Source organism: Rhinolophus hipposideros, assembly GCF_964194185.1.
Source record: "Rhinolophus hipposideros genome assembly, chromosome: 4".
NCBI lineage: Eukaryota > Metazoa > Chordata > Mammalia > Chiroptera > Rhinolophidae > Rhinolophus > Rhinolophus hipposideros.
This window is the reverse complement of record NC_138050.1, coordinates 14,306,406-14,332,075: the sequence shown is the minus strand read 5'-3', so window position 1 is coordinate 14,332,075 and position 25,670 is coordinate 14,306,406. Positions and strand designations below refer to the sequence as shown.

The 25,670-nt window shown below is 38.2% G+C and overlaps 2 pseudogenes across 2 annotated transcripts; both read left to right on the top strand.

Annotated features, from left to right (window-relative positions):
- The first annotated feature begins 3,991 nt into the window (after positions 1-3,991).
- LOC308496617 (heterogeneous nuclear ribonucleoprotein H-like) lies at positions 3,992-5,280 on the top strand (annotated as a pseudogene). The gene has a single exon. The product of its transcript is annotated as a heterogeneous nuclear ribonucleoprotein H-like (transcript).
- Positions 5,281-13,236: 7,956 nt separating this feature from the next.
- On the top strand, positions 13,237-15,130 carry LOC308496838 (voltage-dependent calcium channel subunit alpha-2/delta-1-like; annotated as a pseudogene). Its single transcript has 2 exons — positions 13,237-13,302; positions 14,322-15,130. The product of its transcript is annotated as a voltage-dependent calcium channel subunit alpha-2/delta-1-like (transcript).
- The last annotated feature ends 10,540 nt before the right edge of the window (positions 15,131-25,670 follow it).

The following is a 25,670-nucleotide window of genomic DNA, read 5'->3' as shown; positions in this document are numbered from 1 at the left end:
AAGTATTTATATATTTTAAGAGTATTTTTAGAGTTAATTACTATTTTAAGAGGGAGAAAACAAGGATAAATTGTATTTCCCGCTTCTTTGTCTTCGCCCCGACACCCACCCCAAACACTCCACAACACACCTCACCCTCTCCACACACACATAGAACTTTTTAATCTGTATCAAACTTATTTAATATCACTCTTAGACCAGTTCTTCGTAAGTTCTTCAGCCATAGCAAATAAGAAGATAAAAATGCCACTGCTATCGAAAATTTCATATTTCCAGAACCATCCAAGAGTAGGTGAAACAGGAAGTAAGATAGTTTAGTGACTGAGAATTTAAGCTCCAGAGTCAGAATGTCTGGCCTTTAATTACTATTTGTGAGGCAATGGGCAAGTTTTTATTAACCTCATCCGTAAAATAGAGAATTAAACAATTTCCAGTTGTCATAAGGATCTAATTACATAGTCTATAAAGTTTTCCACATTACTCATGGCACACACTAAGTGGTCAACTAAGGATTAATTGTTACCTGAAAAAATATCTAGTCATAAATTATGCCACAAACATGGTGGTGGTGGTGATTTTTAGCAGATTCACTATGCTAGCTACATAGAAAACTATTGTTCAGATGTTAACACATTAATTATTAAGAGGATATTTTACAATCCTGTTCTGGCACACAGTTATAGCTAGAAAGAAATGTGTTACAAGAATCATATTACATTTGTGCAATGGTAGGTGTAGGCCTTTGAGATTAATGTTTAGATACAATACTGTGCCTCTTTTTCAACCATGTATAAGGCTCTAACACTGTTATTGGGGAAAGTGCTGTGTGATTGCAGGCATTTCTCCAGCACACCTACGTGAAGAGCTGGCATAGCTCTCTAGAAAGGTAAGAAAACAGGTCTGGAATTTCCACATCAAAGTATCATCTCTGCCATCTAAACAACTAAAATGAAGCTCTAGTTTACCTCTTCTAGCTTCTTACCAGCAACATCTATTTCAAATGAACCTCTCTCCGCTTTTAGCAAATTCCTGATGCAAGTATCTGATCATTGCAGCAGCCACGTAATCCTCTAAAGACTCCAAGCTTGATTCTTACATTAAACCAGTTATCCATAAAACCACAAAATTGGAACATGTTATGCTTGACCTCATATTATGCCTTCAGCTTTCATATAAGCTGTTTCCAATTGTTGTAAAATTGTTATCAAGTACATCGCCCATTTTGTCCTTTATGAAAACCATCACATGAAAAGTTTCTCTTTAATCTCAGGGCCAGATTTAAAAAAAGAAATCTACTTAACAAATTTCTAAGCTTCCCATTTTAGGATAATGAGAGTTTTAATATACATCAACTACTAGGATAAAGCTCTGAGTCAAATTTGAGTTCAAATACATAGTTTTCCACTACCATTTTTTCCCTTTGATTATTTTAAATATTTATATTAGTCAGATTTTTTTTTACCTGATTTTCATAGTACCCAGTACAAAAATGGTCCCTGCAGTCTCTATCTGTTGAGACACTAAGTTGCCCACTGCTTGTGATCATGGGTCCGTGCAGCTGTTGGGCATCTCCAGATCATCTGACCAGTACCCATGCCCAGCTTTGCTCAACATCTGATGTAACTACTCTGTGTACCAAGCCTTTCTAGATCACTAAAGCGAAACAATATTTCATGATCTAGTTTCCAAACTCCAATCACTGATCTATTCTGACCGAGTACTTCTGTCTGCAGTTTATTGCCCCATTTCTTTTTTCCTTTTTGCTTAAAAAATCCTTGAGGATTTGGCTATATTCAGTCACTAATACCTCACCATCCAGTTTTTCTTAAACTCACTCACACCCACTTCTCCACTATGACACCTATTTTCATAGTTTCCAATGACTTTCCAGTTATTAAATATAATAGCTAATTCTCAATTTTCATTTTCTTCAGTAGTATTTGACACAGGTGCTCACCCCCTCTCCCTAGGCCTCTCAGGGACTTTCTTCACTTGCCTCTCATGGACACCTTACCCATTGCTCCTTCTGTCTCTTTGGTTAGCTCCTCTTCTCCCATTGCTAATGATGGAGTCTCCTAGGGCTTAGTCTTTGGACCAGTTCTCCATCTTCATTCCCTCTTTTGGTGATCTCATCCAGACTCAAGATTTCCACCTGTATTCCTCCATGACAGAGCTTTTGGACATCAACTATTCCACCTATCTTAACTAAGGGCAATTCTGTTCTTAAATTTCCTCAGGCCTAAATTCTTACAGTCATTCTTATTTCCTCTCTTTTTCTCACTTCCTACACCCAGTCTCTTAGAAAATATTATCGGCTGTAAGAAAACACATGCAGACTCTACCAGCTCTCAGACCTACACAGATTCCACCTTAACTTAGGTTACCATCATATCTCACGTGGATTACTACAATAGCTCCTAATTGATTTCCTGTTTCCATCCTTGTCCTACAATCTATTCTCAACAAAGCAACGGGATGGATTCTTTCAAAACATTAAGTAAGATGATGTCACACTTGTCAAAAGCCTTTGGAGCCTTCCTATTTCACTAAAGAAGTATCTAAATTCTTTACAGGTAAGAGTGTACCATTACCTTTCTGATCTCACTGCCTTGCTCACTTTACATTGGCCTCTTTGCTACTTCTCCAGCAAATCAGGCATGTGCCCACATTAGGGCCAGTGCATAGGCTTTTGCCTTGGAATGATTTCATCTTTTATTTATTTTATGTGCTTGCTCAATCCCTCCTTTGCAATGAGAGTTACTCTGACAAGCTAATTTAAAATTATTATCTTCTTGCCACACTCATACCTCCTCTGTATTTCCCTTTCTCCTGTCTCTGCTTTACTTTAATTTTTTTCAATATAATTTAACACTTTCTAATTTACTTATTATATTTATTGTCCACTGCTCTCTTTCTTGGCATACACTAGGGACTCAGTAAATGTTTGTTCAATGAACATGGCTAGAATATCTATATTAATCAACATTCTTGGAGAAAACAGAATCCATTCATTAATTTGAGAAAAATTATGAAATTGTCCCTTTTACCTTTTGTATAACTGAAGAGAAAAAACAGAGTCACTTTTGAATAATTCCCAGAACCACATGGTAAACCTTTCCAGGTAAAAGAGCAGCTGCTGCCATTACCCTGCCCCATGGTCAAAAAGAAACCAAACAAGAAAGCTGTTGAAACTATTTAGACACAAGAAGAACCAATTCCTTTTGTCACCATTCTTATCAGAATATCCCATCTTTTCACTCATGACTGCCACCATGGAAAAACCCACTTGGCCAAAACCTAGGTCATAAGCACAACCAAAGCTGAAGGGCAACCTGATAAATGTAGCTTTTATCTTTCTAGTCTCTTACCTTTGATCTTTCCAGGAAGAGGGATTCCAAAGGAGTGGGAGTGGGGATGCACTAAACCAACTGTATTACGTATCACGCCCCACCTTTGTGGCTACTATACATCAATAGGATCACTAACTTTTAAACTTTCAAATAAAAACAGCATTGTTCTTACCTAATCATAATGCAACTTTCCTCACATAAATGAAAATATGCAGACTATCTCCTCAAAGGAGGAGATCCAAAATTTCATCAAACATTATGATCATTTCTTGATGATCACCTCTCCTCAAATTCGGTCACATTCCTCTCTCACTCTCGTGTAACTATATACCATCCTGTAATTATTCAGATCATCACCATCACTACACTTATATAAAGTACTAGTGAAAACAGAGGGAAAGGAGGGAAATTTTTACGTATATAACTATATATGTGACAGACTAAGAAGAGAAAACATACCCTAATTTCAGCACTACAACTGGTCACAAAGCCATATAACTTATAACTTCCTTCTTCTACTATGCACTCCGTGTTCCCTTTCCTGCCCAGGTAGCATTAAAAAGGGCCCTCCAGATTTTTTTCTCAGCTACGCTGAAGCCATATATTCAGTCTGTCTCAACGCCAGGACCAACTAAGAGACAATGATGTTGGGCACCGAAGGCGGAGAGGGATTCGTGGTGAAGGTCCGGGGCTTCCCTTGATCTTGTTCGGCTGACGAAGTGCAGCGTTTTTTTTTCTGACTGCAAAATTCAAAATGGGGCCCAAGGTATTCATTTCATCTACACCAGAGAAGGCAGACTGAGTGGCGAGGCTTTTGTTGAACTTTAATCAGAAGATGAAGTCAAATTGGCCCTGAAAAAAGACAGAGAAACTATGGGACACAGATATGTTGAAGTATTCAAGTCAAAAAACGTTGAAATGGATTGGGTGTTGAAGCATACTGGTCCACATAGTCCTGACACGGCCAATGATGGCTTTGTAAGGCTTAGAGGACTCCCCTTTCGATGTAGAAAGGAACAAATTGTTCAGTTCTTCTCAGGGTTGGAAATCGTGCCAAATGGGATAACATTGCCGGTGGACTTCCAGGGGAGAAGTATGGGGGAGGCCTTCATGCAGTTTGCTTCACGGAAATAGCTGAAAAGGCTCTAAAGAAACACAAGGAAAGAATAGGGCACAGGTATATCGAACTCTTTAAGAGCAGTCGAGCTGAAGTTAGAACTCACTATGATCCATCACGAAAGCTTATGGCCATGTAGCGGCCAGGTCCCTATGACAGACCTGAGGCTGGCAGAGGGTATAACAGCATTGACAGGGGAGCTGGCTTTGAAAGGATGAGGCGTGGTGCTTATGGTGGAGGTTATGGAGGCTATGATGATTATAATGGCTATAATGATGGCTATGGATTTGGGCCGGATAGATTTGGAAGAGACCTCAGTATTGTTTTTCAGGAATGTCTGACCACAGATATGGGGATGCTGGCTCTACTTTCCACAGCACAACAGGACACTGTGTACACATGCAGGGATTACCTTACAGAGCTACTGAGAATGACATTTATAATTTTTTCTCACCGCCTAACCCCGTGAGAGTACATATTGAAATTGGTCCTGATGGCAGAGTAACTGGTGAAGCAGATGTTGAGTTTGCAACTCATGAAGACGCTCTGGCAGCTATGTCGAAAGACAAAGCAAATATGCAACACAGATATGTAGAACTCTTCTTGAATTCTACAGCAGGAGCAAGCGGTGGTGCTTATGGTAGCCAAATGATGGGAGGCATGGGCTTGTCAAACCAGTCCAGTTATGGGGGCCCGACTAGCCAGCAGCTGAGTGGAGGTTATGGAGGCTGCTATGGCGGCCAGAGCAGCATGAGTGGATATGACCAAGTTTTCCAGGAAAACTCCAGTGATTTTCAGTCAAACATTGCATAGGCAGCCAAAAAGCAGTGAGCAGTAGCAGAAGCCGTGCCTCTATGGGCATGAATGGAATGGGAGGGATGTCTAGTGTGTCCAGTATGAGTGGTGGGTGGGGAATGTAACCAGCCCCATCACTGACTCCTAGGCAACATTTTTTTAAAGAAAGAAACAAAACTTAAGTTTAACAGTTTTGCAATGCCAGCTTGTGATTTATGCTTACGCTAAGTGGAAATCAGGATTGTTTTAAAGACTTAAGGTTCAGTATTTTTGAATACAGACATTCATCTAGGATGTAACAACTAAGTTGAGTATAACTGTTAAACAATTTTTAGCTTTACTCAAGTCAGTTCTATTGTAGGATGTACTTAACCAGTAAGTGTATTTAGGTTAAAGCAGTTGAATGATGTTAAATGTTGCTCTTACATCATCACATTACATTGAACACTTTGGGTGCATGTTGAAAGACATGCTTTTTTGTAAAACTCAGTATAGAAGCTGTGTCTACAATTAAAAGTGAAACATTTTTTGGCATGTTTGTTAATTCTAGTTTCATTTAATAACTTCTAAGGCACGTAAGTTTAAGCTTTTTTCAAGTTAATGGGGAAAATTTGAGACGCAATACCAATACTTTAGGATTTTGGTCTTGGTGTTCGTATGAAATTCTGAGGCCTTGATTTAAATCTTTCATTGTATTATGATTTCCTTTTAGGTGTGTTGCTCTAAGAGAAACTTGTCAAATAAATCTTCCTTTTAAAAACTGGAAAAAAAAGAAAAAGAAAGGGCCCTCCAAATACATATATGCATATATTACTATATATAAAATATCTATTATTTTATCTTCTCAGTTGTAAATATGTTTTAAGTTTGTACTTTTCCCTTTTTTGACTTTATACTTCTAACATAAATTATTTATGTGATCATATCTGATACCCCCTTTTGTTTCTTTTATACATCTTTTATACATTATTTTGTACAACTTTTTTTATTTCCATCTTTTATAGCATCTTTTATTAACATAATTTTTCTTAATGACATCATTTTAAAATATTTTAATCTATCTGGAATGTATTTTGGGATCTGGTCATGCTCCAACCTTATACATTCTATTTTTATTCCAACACTTATTCTATATCTTGTATTATTCCAACACTTGTACTATATCTATTGTGTCAATATTACTGTTTTTATAGGTTTAGATTTGTATTTGTTAATTCAATAAAAAATATTATACAAGTTAGTTACAGTGCTAGGTGATAAGGATAAAGAGAAAATATCTTTACTGTTACTTTCTGGTGATTAAAATAGTTAATAAATAAGCTGGTAAAATAATTTCAGTAGGTAGAACAGTGCATCAGAAGGAACAAATGGGATGTAGTGATCTGAAAAAAATGAAAATACAAAGGACATTCTTTTAACAGCAAGTCCGGAGGAGGTCTCTTTGAAAATAGGCATTTAAGCTGAGAACGAAAGGGTGGGACAGCAGCTAAGATAAAGGGACCAGGCAGAGGACAGATAGCTTTTCTGCATATCCTAAGATTGGCCATCTATTCAGTGCCTATAGGTTGGGCTGGAAAGATAGACAGGGTTGGCATATGTAGGGCCTTATAGAGAGCACAGACACTTTGGATCTAATTCTAATTGCAATAAAAAGGAACTGAACGGTGTCCTTTGGCTACTCTTCATAGAATTGATTATAAGGGGGCAAGGTTGGAAGTGGGGAGTTTTGTTAGAAAGTGTGGCAGTTATTAGTACTGTCTCCCACATGAATGAGATAATTACACTTCCAGGTCCTCTTGGGGTTAGAGAGATCATATAACTAGTTCTAGTCACTGAGTCATGAAAAGAAATATCCCTTGTAAATTCCAGGGTGAAACATTTATTGTCAATGTGAGACTATCCAGGGTTCACTATCATCCCTCTAAGCAACAACTGGCAATGTTTGAAATGATGCCTGACCCTTTTTTAGGATGAGTCCAGAGATGGGCAGAATTTCAGCCTATTCGTGATGGAAAAGGAGCATGTCCCCATTATGTCTTTATTGTTACAGACCAGAATTTCTGTTACAGACGGAAGTTTTCAGGACCATAATTTTTTTCCCAGCTTTATTGAGAAAATTCTAAGATATTTGAGGTACACAACGAGGAGATTTGATATACATATACATTGTGACAAGATTCTCAGAACCATTTTCATAGCATAACCTAGCTCATCCCAGCTAAATACAAGAGGCTATTTTAAAACACTAGTTGAGAGATGGCTGTGGCCTGAGCAAGATACTCGCAGTGAAGTAGAGAAATCGACAGATTCAGTGTACGTTTCTGGCTGATAGGTTACATTTACAAGTAGTATTTACATGTATTAGGTGACCAAGGGAAGGGTCAAAGAAAATTCCAGTTTCTGGCTTTAGTAAATGGTGCCATTTACTGAGATAGAAAAGAATAGGCTTAGACCAGGTATAACAGAGAGAAGCAAAAAATTCTGTTTCAGACAAGTTAAATTTGAAATTCCTGCATGAAGCTGTCATTTAAGCAGCTGAATACATGAATTTGGACCTGAGATCAGAAATGATAGTGGCATTTATAAAATTTGGGAGCTATCTGAATATACGTGATAGTCAAAGCTGTGGAAATGAATGGGATCTCCCAGCAGGAGTTAAGAAGACACCCCAGAGCTAAGCCTTCAGGAACTCCAGCAATTAGCATTTTGTAGAAGAGGAGGAACTGGCAAAAGAGATTATGAAGAAGAGACTAGTGATTAGAAAATAAATACCAGGAAATGTTCAGAAGTCAAGTAAGATAATGACCAAAGAGTGTTCATTGGACAAGTCACTGATAACCGTGACAAGAATATTTTTGATGCAGTAATGGGCACTGAGGCCAGAATGGAGTGGATGAAGAGTGAACAGATGAATAGGGAGTAAAGGTAATAGGAATGGAGAAATGTAAAGGGAGCAGATAGAGGGCAAGTTCCTTGAGAATTCTGCAAAGACAAAAAAGAGTTTTATTGTAACTGTTATTGCAGCTTTAGTGAGAAATAAGAAGTACATTAGCCTTTTTAAAAAAAATGTAAGTTTCATGATAAAAATGATCCAATCAAGAGAGACTGATATTTTAATATATAACAATATAAGTTTCCTCTTAATTCTTTTTCTTTTCTTTCGTTTTTTAATTAAAGTTTATTGGGGTGACAATTGTTAATAAACTTACATTGATTTCAGGTGTACAATTCTGTAATACATCATTTGTATCTCACATTGTGTGTTTACCACCCAGAGTCAGTTGTCTTTCCATCACCATATATTGGACCCCTTTATCTTCATCTACCACCCCCTTTCCCTGTGGCAACCACTAAACTATTGTCTGTGTCTATGAGCTTTTGTTTCTTCATTTGTATGTCCCGTTCTTTTGTTGTTTGCAGTTTTATATACCACATACCAATCAAATCATATGGTTCTCAACTTTTTCTGTCTGACTTATTTCACTCAGCATAATAATCTCAAGAACCATCCATGTCATCACAAATGGTACTATTTCATCTTTTCTTAAGGCAGAATAGTATTCTATTGTGTATATATACCACAACTTCTTTATCCATTCATCTATTGAAGGACACTGGTTGTTTCTATGTCTTGACCACCGTAAATAAAGCTGCAATGAACATTGGAGCACATATATCTTTATGGATAAATGTTTTTTCAGATTTTTTGGGTAGATACCCAGGAGAGGGATTGCTGGGTCATATGGTAATTCTATTCTTAATTTTTTAAGGAACCTCCACACTGCCTTCCATAGCGACTGCACCAGTCTGCATTCCCACCAACAGTGCATGAGGGTTCCTTTTTCTCTACAGCCTCTCCCACAGTTGTTATTATTTGTCTTGTTGACGATAGCCATTCTGACTGGGATGAGGTGATATCTCATTGTGGTTTTTATTTGTATTTCTCTGATGATTAGTGATGTTGAACATTTTTTCATATATCTGTTGGCCATTTGTATGTCTTCTTTGGAGAAACGTCTCTTCAAGTCCTCTGCCCATTTTTTAATTGGATTGTTTGGTTTTTTGTTGTTGCTGAGTTGTATGAGTTCCTTATATATTTTGGATATTAGCCCCTTACTGGAGGCATTGTTTTTAAAAAATCTCCCATTTGGTTGATTGCCTCTTTCTTTTGTCGATGGTTTCTTTTGCTGGGCAGAAGTTTTTAGTCTGATATAGTCCTAGCTTTTACTTCCCTTGCCTTTGAGGTCTAATTTATAAAACGTTCTTTGAACCTAAGATCCATAAGTTTAGTACCTACGTTTTCTTCTATGCATTTTATTGTTTCAGTTCTTACATTTAGGTCTTAATTCTTTTTCAAGAACAACTTCAGCCAGGCTTTTAAAAATTCTTTTACATTCATTTGTGAGTTTTGTTTTTACATTTATTACATATTAGGCACACCATGGTTACATCTAGACCTTCCCTTGGGTTTTAAATAAATGAATCCTTTGTGAACTGTTTAAAGTTTTTGGCCACAAACTTAAATTGCTTTTTTTTCATGTCAGGAGGCTTCCTGAGACACAAACTTATGTGAAACTTTTTTGTTTTCTTCTTAATACTTCACTAAATTATAGTAAAAAATTCAGTGATTAAAATTTTAAAATAGTTTAAAAGTAAAGTAGAAAACAAAAACTCAATGTTTAAAAATATTTTAAAGTAAAACAAATTTTGTTCATATTTCATTAAAATACATTTATATAACTTTATATTTACCTATATATGTGTGTATGTATGTATATATATATGTATATATATACATATATATGCGTGTGTGTGCAGGCACACATGTATTTTTATCTATGAGTGAAATACAGAGTCTTTAATGTAGTTGGAAAAAGATATTATTCTGAATGGGAAGCCAGCCTAACTCAATTAGCAATTGCAAACAAATGAAAATAAATAATTTGTTAAATTTCTGTTCCTGATTTAGGAAATAATCAAAACTGTCTTAATGAATGATTATAATTTTTACTTTTAAAAGTGTGTTTCTAATTAGTCCTAAGAAATACTTTTGAATAAATTATTTTTCTACATAGCTATTTGTCAGCTCTAATAGTAATTTTGCTGTACTTCTATGCTCAAAACTGCTCTTTTTTTTTTTTTTTTTTAAAGATTTTTATTGGGGAAGAGGAACAGGACTTCATCGGGGAACAGTGTGTACTTCCAGGACTTTTTTCCACGTCAAGTTGTTGTCCTTTCAGTCTTAGTTGTGGAGGGTGCAGCTCAGCTCCAGGTCCAGTTGCCATTGTCGTTGTTAGTTGCAGGGGGCACAGCCCACCATCTCTTGCAGGAGTCGAAGAGTTGAGCCAGCAACCTTATGGTTGAGAGCCCATTGGCCCATGTGGGAATCGAACCGGCAGCCTTAGGAGTTCGGAGCACAGAGCTCCAACCACCCGAGCTACCAGGCCGGCCCTCAAAACTGCTCTTAAATATCCTAAATACAAATTTAGATGGTAATGACATTTTCTAAATTAGACTTGGTAGACTTGATTTTCATTAAGTAGTTGGTAGAAAAAATAGAGGAACTGAACTTAGCCTTGCTTTAATGTTTATTTTAACATGGAAAATCTGAGGAATATATATTAAAGAAAATACAAATATTTTGTATATAAAAAATTACTATTACTGTACTCTAATATTCCACCAGAATATATGGTATTTATATCATTAGAAACTTTCCTGTTATGGTAGTAGAGTTGAGTTTTATGATGTTCATTGATCCAATTACTAATTCTAGAAATATGTGTACTTTAAACACTTAAGAGAGGAATGCCATCTCCACTTTTGATTACAAATTTAATATCCAAAATATATAGGCTCAAGAATCAATAACCTGAATACCAAATACTAACATGAAAAAACATATATAGATAGTTAAAGATCACTCACAGAACTCTCAAGGAAACCGAGAGCCCTGACATAAATGTACAGATGGACACTGCCTCTCATCTTACCCATTGCTCTCTTGGCATGGATTGCAAAATACACAGATCTCAAGTCTGGGGGTCTATTCCTCACTCTTCTGATAACTTGCTTTTGTACTTTTCAAATACTTGACCTGTCTGTGTTTAGATTTCTCTTATATATTAGTCAGGAGATGACTGAATACAAATAACTTAAATCTACATAAAAATTAATTTATCGGAAGACTAAATGGGTACCTTTTAGAACCCAAGGAATAAAATGTAGCAGACTGTAAGGAAGGAGGGGGGGAGGTAGAAGAGAGTTAAGGGGGTCAAATATACGGTGACAGGAGATTTGACTTTGGGTGGTAAACACACAATGCAATATATAGGTGACATATTACAGATTGTACACTTGAAAGCTATATAATTTTATTAACCAATGTCACCCCAGTAAATCAAAATAAATAGATAGAAGAAAGAAAGAAAGAAAGAAAGAAAGAAAGAAAGAAAGAAAGAAAGAAAGAAAGGAGGGAGGGAGGGAGGGAGGGAGGGAGGGAGGGAGGGAGGGAGGGAGGGAGGGAGGGAGGGAGGGAGGAAGGAAAGGAAGGAAGGAAAAGAAAAGAAGAAAGAAAGAAAAAGAACTGAGGAACTAGAATCAAGAAATAAAACTGTTGGGAACCAAGGCATTTACTTTCTACTTTTCTCTCTCTTTAGCCAAATGTCTCATTTCTGCTTCTTTTCTGTCTGATTTTTTTTCTGTCTCCCTCCATCTTGGTTCCACAGTTTATTTATAAGCATATGGCCCAAATATGACCATACTCACTCAAATATCTCTATAAATTGCATACCCACAGCTAAATGAGCAAGTCCCTCCAAACTGCAATTATTTTGTTTTGCTTTGCTGTAGAGTGGTGGTTTAAAGTAGACTACAGATAATTGGCAGAGCTATATATGTGGAAAACTGCATAGAAAGACAGGAAGCAAGCCCCCACAGGAATGTGAAAAGAGAATTCTCCCATTCTGCATTTAGTTGCCAAAGTACTATACTTAAAGAATAAATTAAAATTACAGGGCAGAGTAAATAAATACAAGTAATTAAATAATATCATTAATTAATTAAAATTAAAGGAAGATTTTTAACTTCAACTATACTCACAACATCATCTTTCAGCTTCTCTAAGCAGTTCTGTTCCCTTCCATCCTTGCCTTCATGTGTATCATAAGGTTGAACCCTTCCTTTTTTCTAAGTTACAAAACCTCCTTTCTAAAAGCTATGTTCATGTTACAGTTGTTTTTCTCTCTCACAAAGATTATGTCAGGCCTATGTTTGGAGGTGAGAGCAGGTTTCATCACTATCCTCTTTTCTTAGATGAGAAACTTGAAAAAGGACTTGTTTTACCCAATGCTAAAAGTGAAAACACATTTTTTAACGTTTCATAGTTGTAGAGCCTTTCGTCATTTAGTCACCTTTACTTCTAAGTTAGCCCTCATGTTGAAAAAAAACCAACCAACCACCTCCTGTAAGTAAAAATTATATAATAATTCCCTGAGCATTTACATTGAACTAAGTACTTGGCTTATTGCTTTTATATTATTTGTTTTTAGTACTTTGTTTAATATACACTTATGTTATTATTATTTGGTAGTAACTGGCTTAAGCTCCTTACAAGTATTAATATATTTAATTTAGAAAACAAAACCAAAAAATTAGGTTGGTACAATCATTAATCCTGTTTTACAAATGCTGAAGTTAGGCACAGGCACATCAAGTAACTAGCCTAACATGACAACCTAGTAAGTAGTGAGGCTGGGATTTTAACCCAGGCAGTCTGTCTCTCGAGTCACTGCTCTTAACCACTGAGCTGTCCTCCCACATTCCCAGCATGTGGCATCTACCATCTTATGGATGCTTTACACCATGTAGTCTTCAAAACTAATATATGAAGTTTGTTTCAGTCTGAACACTTTCAGGGCAAGTGTCTAAAACTCAGGGAGCACTCATTTAAACAACACTGAGGCTGGTTGGAAGATGTTATCACAGCCCAGAACTAAAGGAAGAGCCATGGGAACAAGAGCAGCACTGGAGACCTCAGGGGTCAGAAGAGGGACTCCATCACTGTCAGTTTATCTTCTCATGTTTTCTCTCTTTTTCTAAAGGTACTTCCTTTTTCTTTTACTTATATGAGACTTTCTCCAGACTATAAAAACATAGATACAGGCTTTCTCTAGAATCACATACTTTAGCAACTTGACCAGAGGATCTTTCCTTACCAGCTCTACATAAAAACAGCCCAGAAAGATGTATGATTTGTCCCCTGCTCAAGACTCCACAGCATCCCTGTGGCCAGCGGGATGGAATTTCACAATTGGACAGCTTGTGTCAAGTGTCCAATCTTAAAGCTTGGGGGTGAGGTTGTGTTTATCTCTACTCACCAAAACCAGCAGTTTCCTTAAAAGGAGGTTTGGCTTGGGCAAAAGACAGAGCCAGTTCTGATTTGAATTGACTCAATTATTTGTTTCTTCTATAAATGAATGCTGTTATTGTCCCATTTTACCAGACTGTGCAACAAAGAAACTGCTGAGTCAGGACTTAAGCTGAACCAGGTCAACCGAAAACAATATCCCAGCTGTTAATAATTAGGCACTTTTTATTATGAGTTTCTCTGTGCGGTATAGTTGACTGACTCATACTGATTGGGTTAAGATATTTACTGTTTACTATGCATTTCAAAAATGAAAGGAAACTAACATCTCTGATAATCTACATTGAGCTAAGCACCTTGCTAAGTGGTTTAGCATATGATCTTATTTTTTTATCTCATATTAATTCCGAGAAGGGGGTATATATTTTTGTTTATTTCACAGATCACTTGCTGTATGATAAGTAATGAGCCCAAGTTCATACATCCAGTTAGATATAGAACAATAACTTCAACAGAGAGATTTTTTGTATACCCATAGTATTACAATACATCAGAGATTTCCATGCTTTTAAATACATGAACCAACAAAATATTGAAATAAAGAAAATGAAGGAACTGACATGAGCTGCATTTTTTTTTTTTTTGCCAGGTTAGGACATACAAAAACAAACAAATTAAAACAAAGAAGTAGAGGTCAGAGGAGCCCTTTCCTTCAGCAGTCACTATCAAGTCATGGCTGGATAAGATGCAAGAAGACCTTGTCACCTTGGTGAAAACAGCAAATGGAGTCAATCGGCTTGTTGATATTTATGAGAAATACCAATATTTGTATACTGTAGAACCAAATAACACACTCCAGCTGGTGGAAAATGCATCCAGGGATCTTGAGAAACTTCTATGCAACAGATCTAAAGCCACAGTGCACCTGGCTTTGTAAGCAGAGAAAGTTCAAGCAACCTACCAGTGGAGGAAGGATTTTGCAAGCAATGAAGTTGTCTATCACAACGCAAAAGATGATCTCTAGTCTGTAAACAATGACAGTGAGCCAGGCAATCAGAAGATAAAACCAGTTTTTATCAAAGATGCTAATTTTGGAAGACAAATATCCAATCAGCATGCAGCTGACATCTATGATCCCACTGACATCTATGAGAGCTCAACAACTGTGTTAAATGAACTCAACTGGACAAGTGCCTTAGATAAAGTTTTCAAAAAACAAAATCAAGATGAATATCCTTCATTGTTGTGGCAGGTGTTTGGCAGTGCCACAAGCCTGACCTGATATTACCCAGCTTCTCATGGGTTGATAACAGCAGAATTCCAAACAAGATCGACCTTTACTATGTACACTGAAAACCTTGGTACATCCAAGGATCTGCATCTCCTAAAGTCATGCTTCTTCTGATTGATGTGAGTGGAAGTATTAATGGATTGAAACTTAAACTGATATGAACATCCATCTCCAAAATGATGGAAACCATCTCAGATGACAATTTTTGATTGTAGCTTCAAATAATCATTAGTACATTTTCATGATTCAAAAGTCACTAAATGGTGTTGTGATCATACTAGTCCAGAAAATAGATTTGCCCTTCAGAAAATCAATACAGATTTTCTGGTTAAGATGGAGGAGTAGGTAAATGCTGTGCTCGCCTCCTCTCAGGACCACATCAATTAAAACTAAACTACAGAACAACCATCATTGAGAATCACCTGAAGTCTAGCTAAACAAAAGTCCCACAGGTACAAACATACAGAAGTCACCTGGAGACTGGTAGGAGGGGCAGAGATACTGAATGGGCTGGTTCCCACACCCACGTGTAACCATTAAAAATCAGCAGGGATTTCTCTCCTTCAGAGGTTCCCCCTGAAGAGCTTCCAAGATCCCATACCAAGCTCCCCAGCCCAGGTCCCAGTGCAAGGGAAAGAAGGCTCCCAGCAGAGATTGTAGCTAAGTGAAACCAGAGCAGCTGGAGTCCCAGGCAAGTCTCTTAAAAGTACTGCACGTAGACTTACTCACTGACAGACTCACTCGCTCTGAATTCCAGCACTAAAGCAGCAGCTCAAAAGGTGCCAGGGACATATTGGGAGAAACTGAATTGTCTGGCTTCAGAATGAGGGTTGGGGGGTGGGCAGCTTTCTCCAGGAGCAAAGAGCTGTCAGAAGCCATTGTTTCTTTGTTGAGCCCTCCCACTCCCTGCATGCAAACATAGGCAGATGCCATCTCTGAGTCTCCATCAAACTGGTTATCACCTTTCATCTGCCCCACCCTAGTGATTCCCTGAGACCATGTCCCACCCAACATTTCAGCATACAAAAGCCACTTCCAGTGGCTTTTCCATAAAAACTGTTTTAGCTCATGCTGTGGGCTTTCATAAAATCTCACAAAGACTCATAAAACCCAAACAAGCAGCATCTGGCTTCAGTGTGTCCCATACATCTAGCTGAGAAGCCTTAAGGCTGGCACTAGTGACAGCAAGTCTTGATTCACAGATTGGCCTCTCAGGGTACCCCTAATCCTAGTGTGGGCAACTGCCATCGGTGGATTGCTTCGTGGCTCATACCAGGAGACCCCAGGCAGAGCACAGTTTGCAGCTAAACCTAGCTTGCAGCAAGTTCCCTCCCAGAAGACCCCAGGACTGGCATACCTCATGGCCAGCTTCAGACCAACCCAGAGTATCACCTGGCCTCTTCCAAAAATGATACACACCAAGGGAAGACTAGGCAGGCACCAGAGCCCCACTAAAGCAAACCCTGCTCTTTAGGGTAAACCCTTTCACAACCTCCTCCACTGTAGTCATAGGCAGTCCTCACAACCAATCAGCCTGAGGGTCAATCCCTCCCACTGACATGCAAACAGCAACCAAGGCTCAGCAGGAATTTACACACAATCCACACAGTGGACATACCTGGAGCACCTGGCTCAGGTGACTAGAAACTGTGCCACTGGGCCACATTAGGCACCTATTACATAAGGCCGCTCTATTAAGACTGGGAGGCATATTAGCCCTACCTAATACATACAAACAAACACAGGGAGAAAACCAAAATGGGGAGACAAAGAAACATGTCCCAAATTAGAAAAACAGAACAAAGTTCCAAAAAAAGAACTAAACAAAATGAACACAATATGTAGAGACCCTTTCAGTTTTCATTGTATGTTCTTGTTTTCACTTTGTAATTAATCATTTGTGTGACTATTTGTCTAATTCTTGTTCTTCCACAGTAGATTATAAAATCCCGTGAGGACGTGTCACTCTAGTTCATTGCTCTATACCCAGCTCCAAGCACAATGCCTACTATATAGTAGAGGCTCAAGAACTAAATTGTTAAATAAATAAAAGGTACCTAGGGGCCAGGCTGAGAAGTATAAATTTATTGTATAGGTAATGGGGAGGAACTAAAGATCTCTTAGTTGGTGTCTGTTAGGTTTGACAATACTCTGGGATCATTATTCTGGCAGAATGGTGTAGAATCATCTGGATGGCGGGAAGTCTGGAGACCTATTCCTCACAACATTGACCACAGGGACAGACTGTAACCTCCTGCAGCACACAGGTAAACTTAAACAAATGTCCAAGCAAATAAATCAAAACTGTCATAACCATTTTTGTTTGTTTTGTGTATTTGTATGTATGCTGTGTTTCTTTCCCCTTGTTGGAATGATTGGTTGGCTGCCTGAACTGATTAAAATCACAGAAAATTAGGGATACATGGCCTGTAGCTGAAATCAGATGAAAGTGGTTTCTAACCTATCCAGTAGGACTTGTTGCTGGAGAAGTCTTAACTGGACTTAAGTTTTGTAAACATGTGAAAAGGGAAAGAACATCTGTCCAATTTCTCTTTCCAGTAATTTTCATAACTTTTCAAAGGAAGAGCCTTTAATGTTTCACTTTCCGGACTGGAGAGGATGGCAGCCTCTCCAAGCCAGGAAACAAAGGTCTGGCTAGAGAGACTCTGGCTTCCAGCTTGGGTATCCCTAGAGAAACCATCTTCATTACAGGAGAAAAAGATCAAGCTGTGTAGGTCAAGTTCAATCAAACTTGTAGAAACTAGTTACAAACATCGTTATTCTCATTCCTTCCCATTTCCACCTACTCCATCTCCATAACTCCGTTCTTCTAGAAAGTCATGTTTATTCAAGACAGTGGATTTATTAGAACTTACCTTGTCACATGAGTCATGAAACCATATTTTATAAACTATGTGGAAAATGTCCAGTTAACTTATTTTCAGAAGCTTCTGGCCTATGCTACAATGAATTCATTTTTCCCCCTGAATTTTATTTCAGTAAAGATAGCCAAACTCAGTAAAGGAATTCAGTAAAGGATTCCAAACTCAGCATTCTCTATATGAGAGACCAAAAGAAGTATATGCCATTTTCTAAGATTTAAAAGTACCAGGAATATTTTTTTAAAAACTAAATTCCCTCAAAGCTTTAAAATTTGGATTTTCAAAATCTTATTTCCACTCAAGTTACTAGGGCTACATCTATTATATAAGCAAAGCAGGCATTTATAGCCACATATCTGATACTGGCATTTATAACAACTGTGTTATAAATCTGTGTTGGCATTTATAACAACATGGCATTTACCATTATTATTTAGGAACAAATAGATTAACAGTAAGAAATAGGAATTGGAAGTAAAATTATCTATTAAAAGCTTATCATTGTTATAATAATGATCTTGCTACTTTGAAGTACATTATAGATAGATGGGTTTTATAGCGCAGAATTGCCCAAGCAAGTATGTCACTGTTTTTCCTCACTATGTCTTGGTACTTGGTATAGTGCCTAGCTGGACACTAAATATATATTTGTAAAATAAATATTAGTGGGAGGATAATGAATGAATGAATTCTCAATTTGATGTAAAAATTCTTCTCATGTTATTTTGCTTATAGTGCATTGCATCTGAAGGTCCTGCAAAATTCATGCTCTGGGTCCCTGAGTGGCCTAATCTAGTCCCATGGCCTTAAATACCACTTACATGCCAACCACTCCCACTTCAGCTCAACCTCTTCCCTGAACTTCAGACTTACATACCCAACTATCATGCAAACACTTCTACTTAAGTGTATGCATGTGTGTGTGAACATGAGAGTGAGCAAATGATGTATTGAAAACTGAACTATATTTCTAATTATCCCCCATAGCCTGCCTCTCTTCAGTCTTATTCTCATTAGCAAATGATAACTTCACATCTCAGACAAAAGTCTGGGGGTCATCCTTGAATCCTCTCTTTTTCTCACATCCTTTATCCAACTCATCTGCAAACCTTGCTTTACCCTCAAAATACATTCTAAATACAACCACGTCTTCCCACTCCAGCATTGATCCTGCTAATACAAGTGAGTTATCCTAGCCTGTATCAAGATAATGGCTGCCAGATGTTCATCCAACTTCCACTTTCCCCATCCCCATCCCACCCAACAGGGATTGTGCAGAACTTAAGTCATGTCACGTTCTCTCCTCCCATGCTTTTCCATCTCACTTTGAATAAAACCAAAGCCCTTACCTCAGTCTACAAAGCCTCAGTGAGCCTACAATCTGCTCACTGGCTGCCTCTCAGGTATCCTCTTCCCCTTCTACTGCTATTGATTCTGCTACAATCATGCGGGTCTCCTTGCTGCTTTTCAGATCCACCCAAAATGGTCCTGCCTCAAGGCTGTTGTGTTTGTTCTCTCCTCTGTCTAGGGTCTTGCCCAGATGTTAATGTGGCTCATTTCATTGAATTCAGATGTCACCTCATGGAATCACCTTACCTAAAACACCACTGTCTCAAGTCACTTTCCATCCTTTTACACTGCTTAATGTTAATTCTTATTACTTATCACCACTTGAAATGTTGTCATATTTGTATATGGATCATTTGTTTGTTTGCTTTCTACTGCTCTGCACTGGAACATAAGCTCTGTGAGAACAGGTCTTCTTTTTTTTTTTTTTTCTTCCAGAATAGAGCCTGATAGTACTGCGTGAACTGAATAAGATCCACGGCACTCTTTATTATTCACCTTTGAACATCCCATACTTAGATTTGGTACAAATCGGTACTATGTAAAGATCTATTAAATGAAATAATTGATTTATTATAGAAATAAGTCGACTCGGGGGACCATTAAAGTAATAGAACCAGATGAGATCCCACAGAGCTAAGTCAGAGTCCATCTTGCTCTTGCTTATATGTGTTGACAGCTTAGAGTCAAGGCCTATTCAGAATCTTAGCTCTAAAAGAACAACTCCCTCCCTTAATAGTATATATCAGACAGCTCAGATACACGTTTTGGACAAAACTGTGCTCTATCTTCAATTTCACTATAACCGGGGTTGGGTAATGATTTCTTCAGAGCAGTCTTAGTTGTCAGAGTCTGGTTTCCCAGCACTCTCCTCACCATGGCTGAAGAGTCATTTTTGTACAGAAAAATATCCTGCCTTGACAAAAAGTGGTGGAAACTTTTATTTATTTTACATTACCCACTAGTTTCCTGCACTTGAAGTTTATGCTGCATTAATCTTACTGAGATCACATCAAAGCATATCAAATTGGTCATTTATGACATTCATTTGAAACAAGACTTGTATTTTTTAAAAAACTTAAAAAGATGCCAAATCCTATTTTCAAGATACACATGAGTATCTAGGATGTTGACCAGTCCCTTCCTTCTCTTTGCATACTCAATTACGTACTCTGAACAAGAAATCTTAGGATAACGCTTTCTTTCTTTTTTTTTTTTTTTTGACTTTTATTTATTTTAAGTGTGTTTTTCCAGGACCCATCAGCTCCAAGTCAAGTAGTTGTTTCAATCTAGTTGTGGAGGGCGCAGCTCACAGTGGCACAGCCAGGGATTGAACCGGCACCTTGTTGTTAAGAGCACCGCGCTTTAACCAACTGAGCTAACCAGCCACCCCAAGGACTTCATTTTTAAAAACAGTTTGCACAGGATGGCCGGTTGGCTCAGTTGGTTAGAGTTGGTTGTCTTCATTTTTTCAGTTGGTTAGAGCATGGTTCTGATAAAAACAGTTTGCACATGAGAAGCATCGATAATAATAGTAATTATAATCCGAAATTACTCTCCCTCCTCCAAAAAAAAATGTTTCAGGTTCTTCTATCTAAAAATTAAATGGCAATGAAAAAAATAACTTTATTGAAAAATATGTGCATAATGACTCTATTTGAAATGTATTGTGCTTTGTTATAATGAATGATCCACAGAGTAACATTTTCTTCCTGTAAATTAGAGTAGGATTACCTCTCGGAAGAATTTTTCAACTTGAATTTTTCCTGCGTTGATCTGTGCTGCATCCCAAAGCATAGTTGCCTGAGGAGACAAGTTATTTACTCTAAAATTCCCGTGAGCAGTAACTTATGGCTGGAATCAGTCATTTTTATAACAAATCAATCACTATCTTTAAACACTTTGTGATAGCTATCCATTTCCTATGGATAGCTATTTTTGGAAGAGTCCCTGGAGCTCAAAATATTTATCTTCAGTCTTAATTTTACATACACTTTCCCTGAAACACAGCGCAGCAGGGGTACACTGACCGAGGCCTGACTGACCAATCACAGTAGCCTATAACCCTGAGTGCAGTGATGGCTCCAAAAAGAGGCAAGTAACTCCAGCAGGTCAATCAGAGCCATTTCTCTGAAGTGATTTTCTTCAGACATTAAAAGAGAAACACTCTCCTGGAGTGGCCAAGCTGAAAGGGGCCACCTGCCCAGACGGCCTCAGTTGGAGAAGGTATAAACAGGTGACGATCGAGGTGTAGATCGTTTACCACCTTCTCAACTTGAAATAATCCCAGAAAGTATCATTTCCGTTTATCAAAAAGCAATGCCAAAGCCACCTAGAAATAAGCAGTAAATTTAAATTGCAGCTCAGTTGTCTGACTTGTCTTCATTTTTTCAACATTTCCCCATTACAGATGTGTGGGGCACATCTGTATGTGATGATTTGTTAGGTCTTTGATGGTAGTCTTTTGTATTCGCGATTTTGTTTTCTCTTTCAGGTTTGGAGCTTAGCTTTTTTATTTCAATAGGAAACTGTGGGGAGGCTACTGCAGCTCAGTTCTCTCTGCTGGCATTGGTTCCTGGAGTTACAGATTAATCAGGAATTATTAGAGGAAATATATGGAAGCAAGATGAGATGAGAAAGAAAACTGTATATGGTCCATGGGTGGGCATCCAAAAATGAGAGTGGGAAGGTCATCTCAGTTCCATCCTTCATCTTATAGACAAGGCTCCTAAGAGAACAGAGAGCTCTCAACAAACGTCTCACACAGTTAATGGCAACTCAGCCTCCAGCCCCTTCCTTATCAATTGCCCTTTATGGAGAAAGCCCACGTAAACCATGTTTCCCCGAAAATAAGACCTAGCCGGACAATCAGCTCTAATGCATCTTTTAGAGAAAAAAATTAATATAAGACCTTATATTATATTATATTACATTATCTTATATATATTACATTATGTAAGAGCCAGTCTTATAGTAAAATAAGACTGGGTCTTATATTAATTTTTGCTCCAAAAGACGCATTAGAACTGATTGTCCAGCTAGGTCTTATTTTCAGGGAAACACGGTAGTTGAAAAGAACGAGACCAACTCACCAAAGAAAATGAAATTGAGATATAGGCTGAAGAAAGAGAAAGAGGGAGAGTGGAGATGAGAGTGAGAGAAAACATTCATGACTCTGAATCAATTTGTCCTTGTTTTCAGTTCCATCCCTCTCCTCGCCAGGAACATGTAGTCCCAAACTCTCTATTTTTGGTGAAATTAATTTGGATTAGATTTTTGTTGCCACAAATATGCTGATTTTAGGCAACTTGTTCTCTCTGAGACTCTTTCTGTGTCTCTATAAAATGAATACAATAATATACCTATCACATAAGAGCCTATGACTAATTAAATAAAGCCATGTTCATTAAGTGCTGGTCTGATTTATGGCAGGTACCTATGCTTAACAATTGTTACTTGCCCCTTTCATTTACTGAGTCTGATGGTAGATGTGAAGATAAAAATGGCATTTCTGATAGGACTGTTCTTTCTAGAAAAAAAATGGATGGGGATGGAGGTGCCATATTGTGCCGAACTGCTCAAAGCCCAGCCAGGCTATTCTTCAAAATGTGCCATAACTCTAAAACACAAAAAATAAAATGACCTCCAAATGTAAAACAATATACCCACAAAAATACTCATTTTTCTCATGGAAGTATTTTTTTTACTACCATATAGATGAGTACAAAAAAATTTTTCACCCAAACATCTGAATCTGAGATACAGACACTGAGGTGAGGAGAGGGTTTTGATGATGTTTGGAAAGACAGTAGTATCCTTCTCACATTTCTTGGAGTATGTGAGTAAGGCCAGTCACACCTTGAGCGTCATGCTCTGGCTACCATCTTATCCATGTGTGAGTAGACTTCCCGCCAGCCACGAGGAAAAAAATCTCTCTGCTTTTCAATAGCTTTCAAGCCATGAGAAAAAGAACTCACCAGTCATGTGTCCGCTACAAAGTTTGCTAAATATAGCTATTCATTATTTTATAGCATTTTACAAACTGTCTTTTTAGTCAATCTTTATTTTGGTTGGTATTGGATAATACAAGCAACAATTTGGAGAATACACAGTCATACTCAGAAAAAGGTTTCATGAATATCATTGATCTAATCCAAATTAGATGACAGAACAGGTTGTTTCTGACATTATTTGTTGATTTTGCCAACTTGAAGGAAATTGATGTTAGCTAATAACCAATGTTTAATCAATCATTGCCAGGGGCATGGGACAAATGATGTCCTAGGGACAGTTTGCATCTCATTCAGATTTGATGTCTGGCCTTTTAGAGGTTGAGGGAAAAGACACCTGCGTAAATTATCATTTATTTAACAAATACAGAAGAATGAAGAAAGTCTTGAATCCATATCTTACAAAATAAATAATAAAACATCTATGCTTATTACTCCTTGTCCTACGTAGCTATTCATGGACAGAATGAGAATAAACATATACGGCATACTTGTCTTGTCATCTTGAGACAGTGTTATGCTTAGGAGCCAGGCTCCTGGGTTCAAATCCAGTGCTGTCCATTATGAGCTGTGTGATGTCAAGCAAATCCCTTAACCTCTCTACAACTGTTTCCTCATGTAGTAAAAGGTTAATGCTAGAATCTTCCTTGTTGCAAAGAAAAATTGTTGCAAAGAAGAAATTACATATAATATGAAAATTATTTAGAACAGTGCCTGGCATATGTATGTTTACTACTATCATCATCATCCGAATCGCACCAAAGTATATACAACAGTGTCTGTCACATAATAAGTGCTCATTAAAATGTACAGGCCAGACAACCGATGACCAGTAACCGACTGCCTCAGCCAGGGGGAGAGCAAGGCTCATCATACCAGCATGGGCCAGGGAGCTGTGTCCTACACAACTAGACTGAGAAACAATGGCTTGAACCGGAGTGGGGTGGGGGGAAGTGGAAGAAGGAAAAAAAATGTACTGGCTTAATGAATGATTAGTGGAAATTCAGAATCAAAAGCACAGCCCCTATTCTCAATTTATGGTATTTGGGTAGATACAGGCCAAGCGAGTAGCCCCCCCAACCGAAAAACTTTTAAGTTTTCTTTCCTTTAGGGATTTTAAGTTTCGGTTTCCTTAAGTTTCCTTTCCCCCAGTTTCTTACCTCCCTGGTTCCTGATCTTAATCACCTTTCAAATCAGCTTTTTAATCTTAAGCAGAAGGTTGTTCCTAGCCTGAATCCTAGGAAGTCCCCTGCCCCTTGCTCCAGGCCATTCCAGGCCCAGCTCCTGGGTGAACACCGCCACCTGAGTGACTGGATTAACCAAAGGAAAAGGCCATGGCTCCATGAAGCTAAACAGAATTTCTATCACACAGCCACCTTGCGTTGATGGCTTTGGGTCCTGCTTCTTGAGCCAATACTTTTAACTCTGTTTAACCAAAATCTATCTCTCCTCATCTAGGAGCCTTGGGGATACAGAGGATACCCCAACAAGATTGCCAATCCCAACCAAAGAAGCCAGCATGGTCTTCCAGGTGGATCTCAAGACCCCTTCCTCTCATCTGAGGCAAGATAGGGCGAGAGTTCCATGAATCCCCCAATAAGTAGGGACAGCTCTACGCCCCTGCTCAACAGGAAGTAGATACAGAAGAAAAGACCCCTCTGTCCCTCAACTTCCCATAGAGATTTTATGGAGATCACATCTCTCAGGGGGAATACAAGGCAGGCAGTTAGAGATAGACATCGGGTCTCTGCATTCTTGCGCATCCAACACAAAGCACAGAATGCGACCACGTGAAAGACCTTCCTTCTCTACCCAAAACTTTCCCTTTTCATTGTAATTGTCTACCCCTATGAGAAAAAAAAATGGGTACAAAATACCCAACTAGATTAAAGTCACTCACACCTGCGCAATAAAGGCCACAACGACCTTCATTTCACCTGGGCCTCATTATGCCATTATTATAATATAATGCATATGCCCAGAAGTTCATTAATATCATTATAACAGATTGAATTCTGGGAGGGAACACGCGCAGTTTAAAAAGATGAGGTAATAGCCCTTTGTCAATCACAGGTGTCAATCACTCCTGGAAAGAAACAGCCCATTCTAGAGAAAAAAGGGATTAAAAACTCCAAGTCCTCGCAGGTCAGCGCCTTTGAGCCTCTTGAGCTTTGCCTTTGCTCAGGGGCCTGCTCCAAACTCTTCAAAGTGTACTTTCTCTCCCCTTCTAATAACGGCCCTTGAGCTATTTTCTGCTGCTCGGATCCGCTCCTACTTCTTTGGAGTGTACTGTCTCTTCTAATAAACTATTCTTCCACCACTTTATTGGTAACAGGATGGCTGGCTAAGATGGTATATATTATAAGGAGAATATGATTTTTAGTGTCAGATGACTGACTTTGAATCAGCCACTGATTCAAACCTTGAATCAGCCACTTCAGCTTTATGTCCATATAAAACGTGGTCTCCCTGAGCCTCTGTTTCCACAATAGGTGACAATTTGCTGACAC